Source organism: Capricornis sumatraensis, chromosome 3 (genome assembly GCF_032405125.1).
Source record: "Capricornis sumatraensis isolate serow.1 chromosome 3, serow.2, whole genome shotgun sequence".
In the NCBI taxonomy this organism is placed as follows: Eukaryota; Metazoa; Chordata; class Mammalia; order Artiodactyla; family Bovidae; genus Capricornis; species Capricornis sumatraensis.
The window spans coordinates 117,237,232-117,247,081 of NC_091071.1; the positions used below are offsets into that span (position 1 = coordinate 117,237,232).

Genomic DNA, 9,850 nt, shown 5'->3' on the forward strand with positions numbered 1-9,850 from the left:
TGGAGTGGGTTGCCATTCCCTTCTCTAGGGGATCTTCCTGACCCAGGGGTCAAACCCAGGTCTCCTGCATTGCAGGCAGATTCTTTATCATCTGAGCCATCAGGGAAGCCCGTTAATTGGCTATACTCCAATATAAAGTAAAAAGGTTTTTTTTTTAATGCCAGAAAAAGCAAGAAATGACTATTTTCTCTATTGTCCTGCTGTTCTTCTCTGATGCAACAAATGCAAACTGACTAGGGCAAGGCCAAGGATGACAGTGGGATGGAGAATGAGAAACAAGATGGATTTTTTTTTTTTTGAAAGTGAGAATTTTAAATTACTTTATTAAATATTATATTCAATTTAAAAGTTTTGACCATCCATAATCATCATGATACAATATGTGTGTATAGATGTTAAACAATACCCATCAACATGCTTGAAGAGGAATAACTGTGCTTTATAATCTATGCAACATGAAATATGATTTTCTATAAAAAACCAATAATCAGAAGCATGAAAAATGGTATGTTTTAATAAGAGCCTATTGCAGATTCTGGAATGACTGTGGCATGCATGTCTCTTGTCATGTTGGACTTTTCCTTCAGTTTCGACTGGAGTAATGTGTGTTCCACAACACCGATTCTAATGTCCATCTGAACGGTTTCTTGCTTCAGCTTCGTTAAGCTCTGTTTAATCTTCACCAGAGGAGCACCGTCAGTCATACTGCTGTCTTTTTCTTCCATTTCTTGTTTCACCTTCTCTAGCTCTTCTGTAACCTCAGACAGGATTCTGGTCCTTTCAGTTACTCCACCGTTTCCCTGCTGGTAACGCTCCCTTGCCTCACTCAGCTGGGCTTGAGCCGCGCGATACTCCTGAACCAAGTGCTCGAGCTGATTGTTGATGTACTTTTCTCGGCTGCCAATCTTTTCCAGAGTCCTACTAATTTCATTATGAACTCTGTCCAAAAATCCCTTGGTTTCCTTTAGAGCAGATTCAGTCCCACTTTTGCGCTGGTGCATTTGGTCAACATGGATTCTCCAATCCTTATTGTCAGTCCTGATCGTGACTTTCAGTTGTGGCAGTACACGTTCTACTTCCAGACTCCATTCCGCAGCATCTGTTGTAGATTCCAAAATATCTTCTTGTTTGGCAGACTCGTTCATATCCAAGCGATAGGTCTGGGCCTTCAAAACGTTGAGATCAATAAAGTTTTCTTCATTGTCTGTCTCCTCTTCCACAAATTCTTCATCCACTTTATTCAATGTTAATTCTGCATCATCTTCTGCAACAGTTTCTTCATCTAATTCTTCCACTGGGTATGCTGGTCTTTTCCAAGTAAAACCAATATATTTTAATGCTTCTTCAGCTAAACAGTCAAGAACATAGCATACATGCTCTCCATAACCCGACTTTAATTTTGAAGGAGGAAAATCTGCAGTTCTTCCAGATGATCGAAGCTCAGATGATATGCTAGATATTATTGCATTAGGGTCATCATATTCTTGAGGCTGCTCAAAGGGGCGTCCTGCTTTGTTAATCAACCAAGCAGCGAGGGTACAAAACATGTAGAACTGTTCCCCGGGATTGGTAGGCAGTGCAAAATAGTGTCTGGACGGGGGCTTCAGGTTGTTCTTCCAAAGGAAATCCTCCTCATAGCGGAGCAACTTCAGCTTCTCCACCAGGTCTTCCATCACCACAAACATGTGGTAGGCCGCGCCGGGGCCCCTCTCCACGACCACCTCCCCCGCTCCTTCGCCGCGGGACCGGGACACCTCATCCTCCAAACCCGACGGGGTGACCACAGCGGCGGTGGCTGCCATCACGGAACAGACCGAAAGAGCCCAGCGCGAGGTCTGACCCACAGACCTCCGCGGCCTGCGCTGGCGCAGCCAGGACCAGCGCGGCCGGTTACCCAGGCGACCCGGGCACCCAAGATGGATTTTAAACAGAAATTGTGAGAGTCTGAATAATAACCTCCCAAAGATGTCCATGTTCCAACTTCGCCTGATGATCCAGTGGTTCAGACTCTGCGCTTCCACTGCATGAGGCATGGGATAGATCCCTAGTCAGGGAAGCTCCACATGCTGCATGATGTGGCCAAAAAATTAGAAACCAAAGATGTCCACGTTCCAGTACCCAGAACCTGTGAATAAACTGCCTTAGGCAAAGGTGCTTTGGCAGTGTGATTGGGTTAGGGATATTGAGACTGAGGGATTATCCTGGTTTATCTGGGTGGTCCTAATGCAATCACAGGGTTCCTGTAAGAGGGAAGCAGTAGGGTCAGGGTCAGAGCAGACAGAAGGGCAGGAGCAGAGGTCCTTGTGATGGACTTGGAAGATGGAAGGTGGGACCACACACCAAGAAGTGTAGGCAACCAGTGGAAGTTGGGAAAGAGGCAGGATACAGATTCTTCCCTGTAGCCTCCGGAAGGAACACAGCCCTGCCAACACTTTGATTTTAGTCTCGTACAATCCAAGTTGACTTCTAACCTAGAGAACTGTAAGGCAGTAAACCTGTGTTGTTTAAGCCACCAAGTTAGTAGTGACTTGTTACAGCAGCAATAGGAAACAGATACTCTTTGTTACTAGCTAAAATATTATCCCACCCCATAAGCAGGCCAGGTGGGGTCAGCCGGGTCGCTTACAGTGACATCTTTGTCCTCTCTCGTCATCAGCTTCGTAAAGCCCAGCTGCGGTTTGCTCCCACTGGTCTCATCAGCCACTCCACTCCCTCTTCCTGGATTTCTTCCCCCTGCATTCCAGCCTTCTGGATGCTCATATCTTCTTCAGACTGAAGGTCAACCTCCTTGTTTTGAAAACCCCAAAGACCTACTACTTTGGCTTCTGCTTCATGTCGTGGGGTGAACCCTCGTTTCTGCTCCTTCTTTTAGTCCTAGCATACCTGCCATTCCAGGAGGAGAGGTTCTTTCTGCATTCTTCAGCCCCACAATTCAGGCTGTTTTCTAAGAGGGTATCCAGGTAACCATACCATATCCAGGCTTGACAGGGCAGAGAAGTCAGGGTCTCAGCCTTGATCTTTCTGGACATCTCTAAGGCTTCACTGTCCGCTATGGTAGCCCCTACCCTATGTGGTTATGCACATTTATTTCTTTATTTTTATTTATTTTTGGCCATGCCATATGGGATGTGGGATCCTATTTCTCTTACAGGGATGGAACTTGCACCTCTGCATTGGAAACTCAGAGTCTTAACCACTGGACCACCAGGGAAGTCCATGCTTATTTAAATTAAATTAATGAAAAGGAGAGCTGACTCATTGGAAAAGACCCTGATGCTGGAAAAGATTGAGGGCAGGAGAAGGGGACGACAGAGAATGTGATGGTTGGATGGCATCACTGAACTCAATGGACATGCGTTTGGGTAAACTCTGGGAGTTGGTGATGGACAGGGGGGCCTGGCGCGCTGCAGTCCACGGGGTTGCAAAGAGTCGGACACGACTGAGTGACTGAAATGAACTGAACTGAATGGACTGAAAAGGAAAGTCTCCAGGGTCCAATCACACTAGTCACACTTCAACTGTTCAATAACCACATGGAGCTGTGGCTACTGTATTGGGTACCAACGATATAGAAATATCCATCATTGCAAAAAGCCCCTCGGGACAGCCCTGCTCTGAGACAGTCTTCTTTCCCTTTACTGCTTTTAGAACCCTGGTCAGCTTAACGAAAGGAGCATCTGCTTACATTTACACCTGTATTCTCTCTCCCTGGAGCATTTGTGTGTTCTGCCTCCTCTCTGCCTAGGAAGTGGATATTTCCAGCGCATAATAAAGGATTTCCGATATGTAGGATGAAGCCACGGGCCTTCCCCTACTGCAGACATCAGAAAGCTTAACCTACATTTCCCAGACCCACTTTCAGCTAGAATCACTTCCACGAGGTTAGAAGACAGAAAGGAATTGGAGGCCAGCTTCCTAAAGCTTTGGGCTGTTCTCTTCTAGCAAATAAGAAAGAGCAGTTTCCAGCTCCTACTGCAAGGTGCTGAGAGGTGGCTGCAGCAGTGGCTGGAGTCAGCATTCCCATGTCCGGCCACCAGCTTCATGATTCATGAGGCAGCTTTTCCATGACCAGAGTGCAGACAGTAAGTGCCGCTTCCTCTACCCAGGATCCTGGTCCCTGGGTCACAACTGTGTTCCTGGAATTAATTTTCTGTTTTGCAGTGTCCTAGTATTCATTCTTGAGGCCAAGGCTGGAACTTAGCCCTCTGCCCCTTCAAATGACTTTGTAAATATTTAATTCCCTGTATTATATCCCTTCTGCTTAAAATACCTAGTGTGCTTTCTGTTCTTTTCACTGAACCCTGAATATTTCAGCAAAGAGCCAGGAAACAGCTGGGTCAGGTAAATTGTAAATCAAGGCCACCATCTGGGCATCTCTAAAGTATAAATTGCCCACAGACAAAATGATTTATCCTGAAAGCAGCAGTTCCCAACCTCCATCACCACGGACCAGCTGGGGGCTTCTGCAGAGCTGGACCAGTTGACACCTGCCTTCGTTTTATGAAAAGGTTTTTATATCCCAGCTCTTATAGAACCAGACACCAAGAGGTCAAAGAGGCAAGACAGCTTCAAACATCATAGATGGTGAAAACAACGGGTTTTTCAGTCAGTTCTGTTGCTCAGTCATGTCCAACCTTTTGCGACCCCATGGACTGCAGCACTCTAGGCTTCCCTGTCCACCACCAACTCCTGGAGTTTGCTCAAACTCATGTCCATTGAGTTGGTGATGCCATCTAACCATCTCATCCTCTGTCATCCCCTTCTCCTCCTGTCTTCAATCTTTCCCAGAATCAGGGTCTTTTCCAATGAGTCAGTTCTTTGCATCAGGTGGCGAAAGGATTGGAGTTTCAGCTTCAGCATCAGCCCTTCCAATGTATATTCAGGACTGATTTTCTTTGGGATTGACTGGTTGGATCTCCTTGCAGTCCAAGGGACTCTCAAGAGTCTTCTCCCACACCATAGTTCAAAAGCATCAGTTCTTTGGCACTCAGCTTTCTTTATAGTCCAACACTCACATCCATACATGACTACTGGAAAAAACATAGCTTTGACTGGACAGACCTTTGTTGGCAAAGTAATGTCTCTGCTTTTTTAATATGCTGTCTAGGTTGGTCATAGCTTTTCTTCCAAGGAATAAGTGTCTTTTAATTTCATGGCTGCAATCACCATCTGCAGTGATTTTGGAGACCCCCCAATGCACAGATGACACCACCCTTATGGCAGAAAGTGAAGAAGGACTAAAGAGCCTCTTGATGAAAGTGAAAGAGCAGAGTGAAAAAGTTGGCTTAAAGCTCAACATTCAGAAAACTAAGATCATGGCATCTGGTTCTATGGCAAATAGATGGGGAAACAGTGGAAACTGTGGCTGACTTTATTTTTGGGGGCTCCAAAATCACTGCAGATGGTGACTGCAGCCATGAAATTAAAAGACGCTTACTCCTTGGAAGGAAAGTTATGACCAACCTAGACAGCATATTGAAAAGCAGAGACATTACTTTACCAACAAAGGTCCTTCTAGTCAAGGCTATGGTTTTTCCATTAGTCATGTATAGATGTGAGAGTTGGACTGTGAAGAAAGCTGAGCACTGAAGAATAAATGCTTTTGAACTGTGGTGTTGGAGAAGACTCTTGAGAGTCCCTTGGACTGCAAAGAGATCCAACCAGTCCATCCTAAAGGAGATCAGTCCTGGGTGTTGTTTGGAAGGACTGATGTTGAAGCTGAAACTCCAATACTTTGGCCACCTGATGTGAAGAGTTGACACATTTGAAAAGACCCTGATGCTGGGAAAGACTGAGGGCGGGAGGAGAAGGGGACGACAGAGGAAGAGATGGTTGGATGGCATCACCGACTCGATGGACATGGGTTTGGGTAAACTCCAGGAGTTGGTGATGGACAGGGAGGCCTGGTGTGCTCTGGTTCATGGGGTCGCAAAGAGTCGGACACGACTGAGTGGCTGAACTGAACTGAACTGAACAAAATAAAGTCTGTCACTGTGTCCATTGTTTTCTCATCTATTTGCCATGAAGTGATGGGATCAGATGCTATGATCTTAGTTTTCTGAAGGCTGTTTTAAGCCAACTTTTTCACTGTCTTCTTTCGCTTTCATCAAGAGGCTCTTTAGTAACTCTTCAATTTCTGCCAAAGGGTGGTGTCATCTGTGTTTCTGAGGTTATTGATATTTCTCCCGGCAATCTTCATTCCAGCTTGTGTTTCATCTAGCCTGGCATTTCTCAATGTACTCTCCATATAAGTTAAATAAGCAGGGTGACAATGTACAGCCTTGACATACTCCTTTCCCGACTTGGAACCAGCCTGTTTTTCCATGTCTGGTTCTAACTGTTGCTTCTTGACCTGTATACAGATTTCTCAGGAGGCAGGTAAGGTGGTCTGGTATTCCCATCTCTTTCAGAATTTTCCACAGTTTGTTGTGATCCACACAGTCAAAGACTGTGGAATAATCAATAAAGCAAAAGGAGATGTGTTTCTGGAACTCTCTTGCTTTTTTGATGATTCAACGGATGTTGGCAATTTGATCTCTCGTTCCTCGGCCTTGTCAAAATCCAGCTTGGACATCTGGAAGTTCATGGTTCATATACTGTTGAAGCCTGGCTCGGAGAATTTTAAGCATTACTTTGCTAGCCTGTGAGATGAGTACAACTGTGCAATAGTTTGAACTTTCTTTAGGATTGCCTTTCTTTGGGTTTGGAATGAAAACTGATCATTTCCAGTCCTGTGGCCAGTGCTGAGTTTTCCAAATTTGCTGGCATATTGAGTGTATCAGTTTCACAGCATCATCTTTGAGGATTTGAAATAGCTCAACTGTAATTCCATCACCTCCACTAGCTTTGTTTGTAGTGATGCTTCCTCAGGCCCATTTGACTTCACATTCCAGGATGTCTGTCTCTAGGAGGGTGATCACACCATCGTGATTATCTGGGTTGTTAAGATCTTTTTTGTATAGTTCTTCTGTATATTCTTGCAACCTCTTCTTAATATCTTCTGCTTCTATTAGGTATTAAATGTGTTTTTAATTAATACTAGATTCAAAAAAGCAGAGTTACAGCCCCAATGGTATGTTCAAAACGTGATCAAACTCAAAAGTACATGAAATCAGCCACATTACACTGTGAATCACAAGTCACAGTTATATTTGTTCTGCGGGTGTGGAAAAAGCAACTTTTTTCATCATGATGGAAAAACAGCACAAAGACTTCTGACACCTGGTCTGATGTATCTCCCTACCACCTCTGACCCCTAGGTCCTGCTCACCTGTCTGCAGCATCTTGTCCGCTCTCGTGGATACTTGCCTGGCTTCACCTCCCTGATCCGCAGGTGCTTTACTCTACCCCATGATTCAGTAATTCCAGCACAGTAACTGTGGCTTGCCCCCAGGAGTGGCAGCTCTTTGAAAAGCATGTCTCCATGAGCCCACTGTCATCTCCTTGGGAATCTCCTCGCAGCAAGATTGCCAAGTGTCTCTGCCCATTTGCTTCTCCCAAGTGGTCACCAAATATGCACTGGACACTGTTGTAGGTTGAATAGTGACCTCCAAATTGGTGGAAGTCCTGACCCCAGCACCTCAGAATGTGACCTGATTTGGAAATAGGGCCTCTCCGATGTAATTAGTTAAGATGCGTGTATGTTCAGTCACTCAGTCTTGTCCAGCTCTGTGAGACCCCATGGACTGTAGCCCAGCCAGGCTCTTCTGTCCATGGGATTCTCCAGGCAAGAATACTGGAGTGGGTTGCTACTTCTTCCTCCATAGTTGAGATGAAATCATACCAGATTAGGATGGGCCTCAAAGCCAAATGAACTGTGTCTTTAAAAGATGAAGGCTGGGGTACTCTTTCTACCCCCTTCTGATGCCTATGTCAGAAGCTTTCTCTATCTCCTTTATACTTTAATAAAACTTTATTACACAAAAGCTCTGAGCGATCAAGCCTCGTCTCTGGCCCTGGATTGAATTCTTCTCCTCCGGGGGCCAAGAATTCCGGCCTCATGATTCAACAACAACCTTTCATCCTGGGGGCTCATCCGGGATCCTTCAGGACAAGATGGGAGCTAACAATTCCAGCCTCACTCCTTTGAACTGTATCTTGAAAAACTGGGATAGATTTGATCCCCAGGGCTTAAAGAAGACATACCTGGTCTTCCTATGCGATACTGCATGGCCACGGTATCCACTGGAGGACGGCGAAAGGTGACCAGTTGGAGGGTCTCTTAAGTATAATACTGTTTTACAATTAGACCGGTTCTGTAAGGAACAAGGGAAGTGGGTAGAAGCAGCATGTGTGTTACCCTTTTTCTCTCTGCAGAATATGCCAGACTTATGTCCTAAGGGTATAGATTTGGGCGTGAAACCTTCAGCTCCCTCCTGTCCTCCTACTTTGCCCCCGTACCCGGGGCTCCAAGCTGAGCTAACTGAAAACCAGAGAACCCCCCCTTAGAAGGGTTGCCTTTGTCTCAGTGGAAGTCCAAACTGAGATTCAAACTGCCCACGTGGAGGTCCAAACAACTCCTGTCTCAGTAGGACCTCAGACTATTCTGGTTTCAGTAGAAACTCAGACCATCGAAGTAAGAGATGAGATGGAAGACAGGAGACAAAGAGAAAAAGAAAAACAGGTTTCTCCAATCTATCCCTGGGATCATATGTGCAGAGCAGCCAGAGAGACAGGAACAGCCACACAAGCTGTTTCCTCTTCATGAAACACCCACCGGGAGAAATAATCAGTCTATGAGAGTTAGTAAGCCTTTTTCTTATCAAGAAATACAAAGAATCAAGGAGGATCTGGGAGACTATTTAGAGGACCCAGAAAAATATATTAGAGCTTTTAAAGGTGTTACTCTGCTTTATGACCTTACTTGGAAGGATGTGATGTATATCTTTGGACAGACGCTGACTCCCGACTCAAAGACTTGAGTTGTGGGGAAAGCAGTTGCTTATGGAGATGAATGGCTTGGTAATGAATCAGTAGGGAAGAGGGAGGACGAGATAGCAGATGAGATAGCGGCCCTCCCCACTGGGAATCAGGCGGTCCCAACTATAGAACCAGACTGGGACTACAACTCAGCTAAAGGAAGATGGGATCAGAGTCATTTTGTCAGATGTGTTCTTGAAGGACTCAGGCAGGCGCGTTCTAAGCCTTTAAACTATGGCAAATTGGCAGACATAGAACAGGAGAAGAAGGAAGCTCCCAGAAAATTCCTAGATAGACTTAGAGAAGCTCTTCGCAGATTCACTGAGATTGATCCCGAAAGTGAAGAAGGAAAAGTGATCTTAAAAGATAGATGTCTCACTCAGTCGGCTCCAGATATCCGCCATAGCTACAAAAACGGGCGTATGGACCAAATCAGTCTTTAGATACAACTGGCTCAGATGGTCTATTACAGTAGGGAATATGAGAAAAAGAAAGAAAGGCAAAGAAAGACAAAGGAAAAGGTGGAAGCCTTGGCAATGGCTATGAAAAACGCTCTCAATCAGCCGGAGAAAAATGCCCAGAGGGACCCAGGTGAAAAGGGATGGGCTTGCTATTACTGCGGAAAGGAGGGGCACCTCAAGCAGGATTGCCCTCAGGCATCTAAGCCGCCCCCTGCTCCATGTCCGGTCTGCAAAGGACCACACTGGAAGAGAGACTGCCCTCAGAGGCATAGGTCTCCGGGGTCGGACTCTCAAGACAATCAGGACTGAAGGTGCCCAGGGGTCCCCACACAAGCTCGCATCCTAATTACACCTGAGGAGCCCCGGGTATTAATAATTGTGGGGGGCCAGTCCATCAATTTCCTTTTAGATACTGGGGCAACTTACTCTGTGCTTACTGAAGCCCCTGGCCCACTTTCTTCCCGATCCGC

General features: G+C 45.7%; 1 pseudogene; it reads right to left on the minus strand.

The window, feature by feature from the left end:
• Positions 1-512: 512 nt before the first annotated feature.
• On the minus strand, positions 513-1,802 carry LOC138076979 (intraflagellar transport protein 57 homolog pseudogene; annotated as a pseudogene).
• Between the last annotated feature and the right edge of the window lie 8,048 nt (positions 1,803-9,850).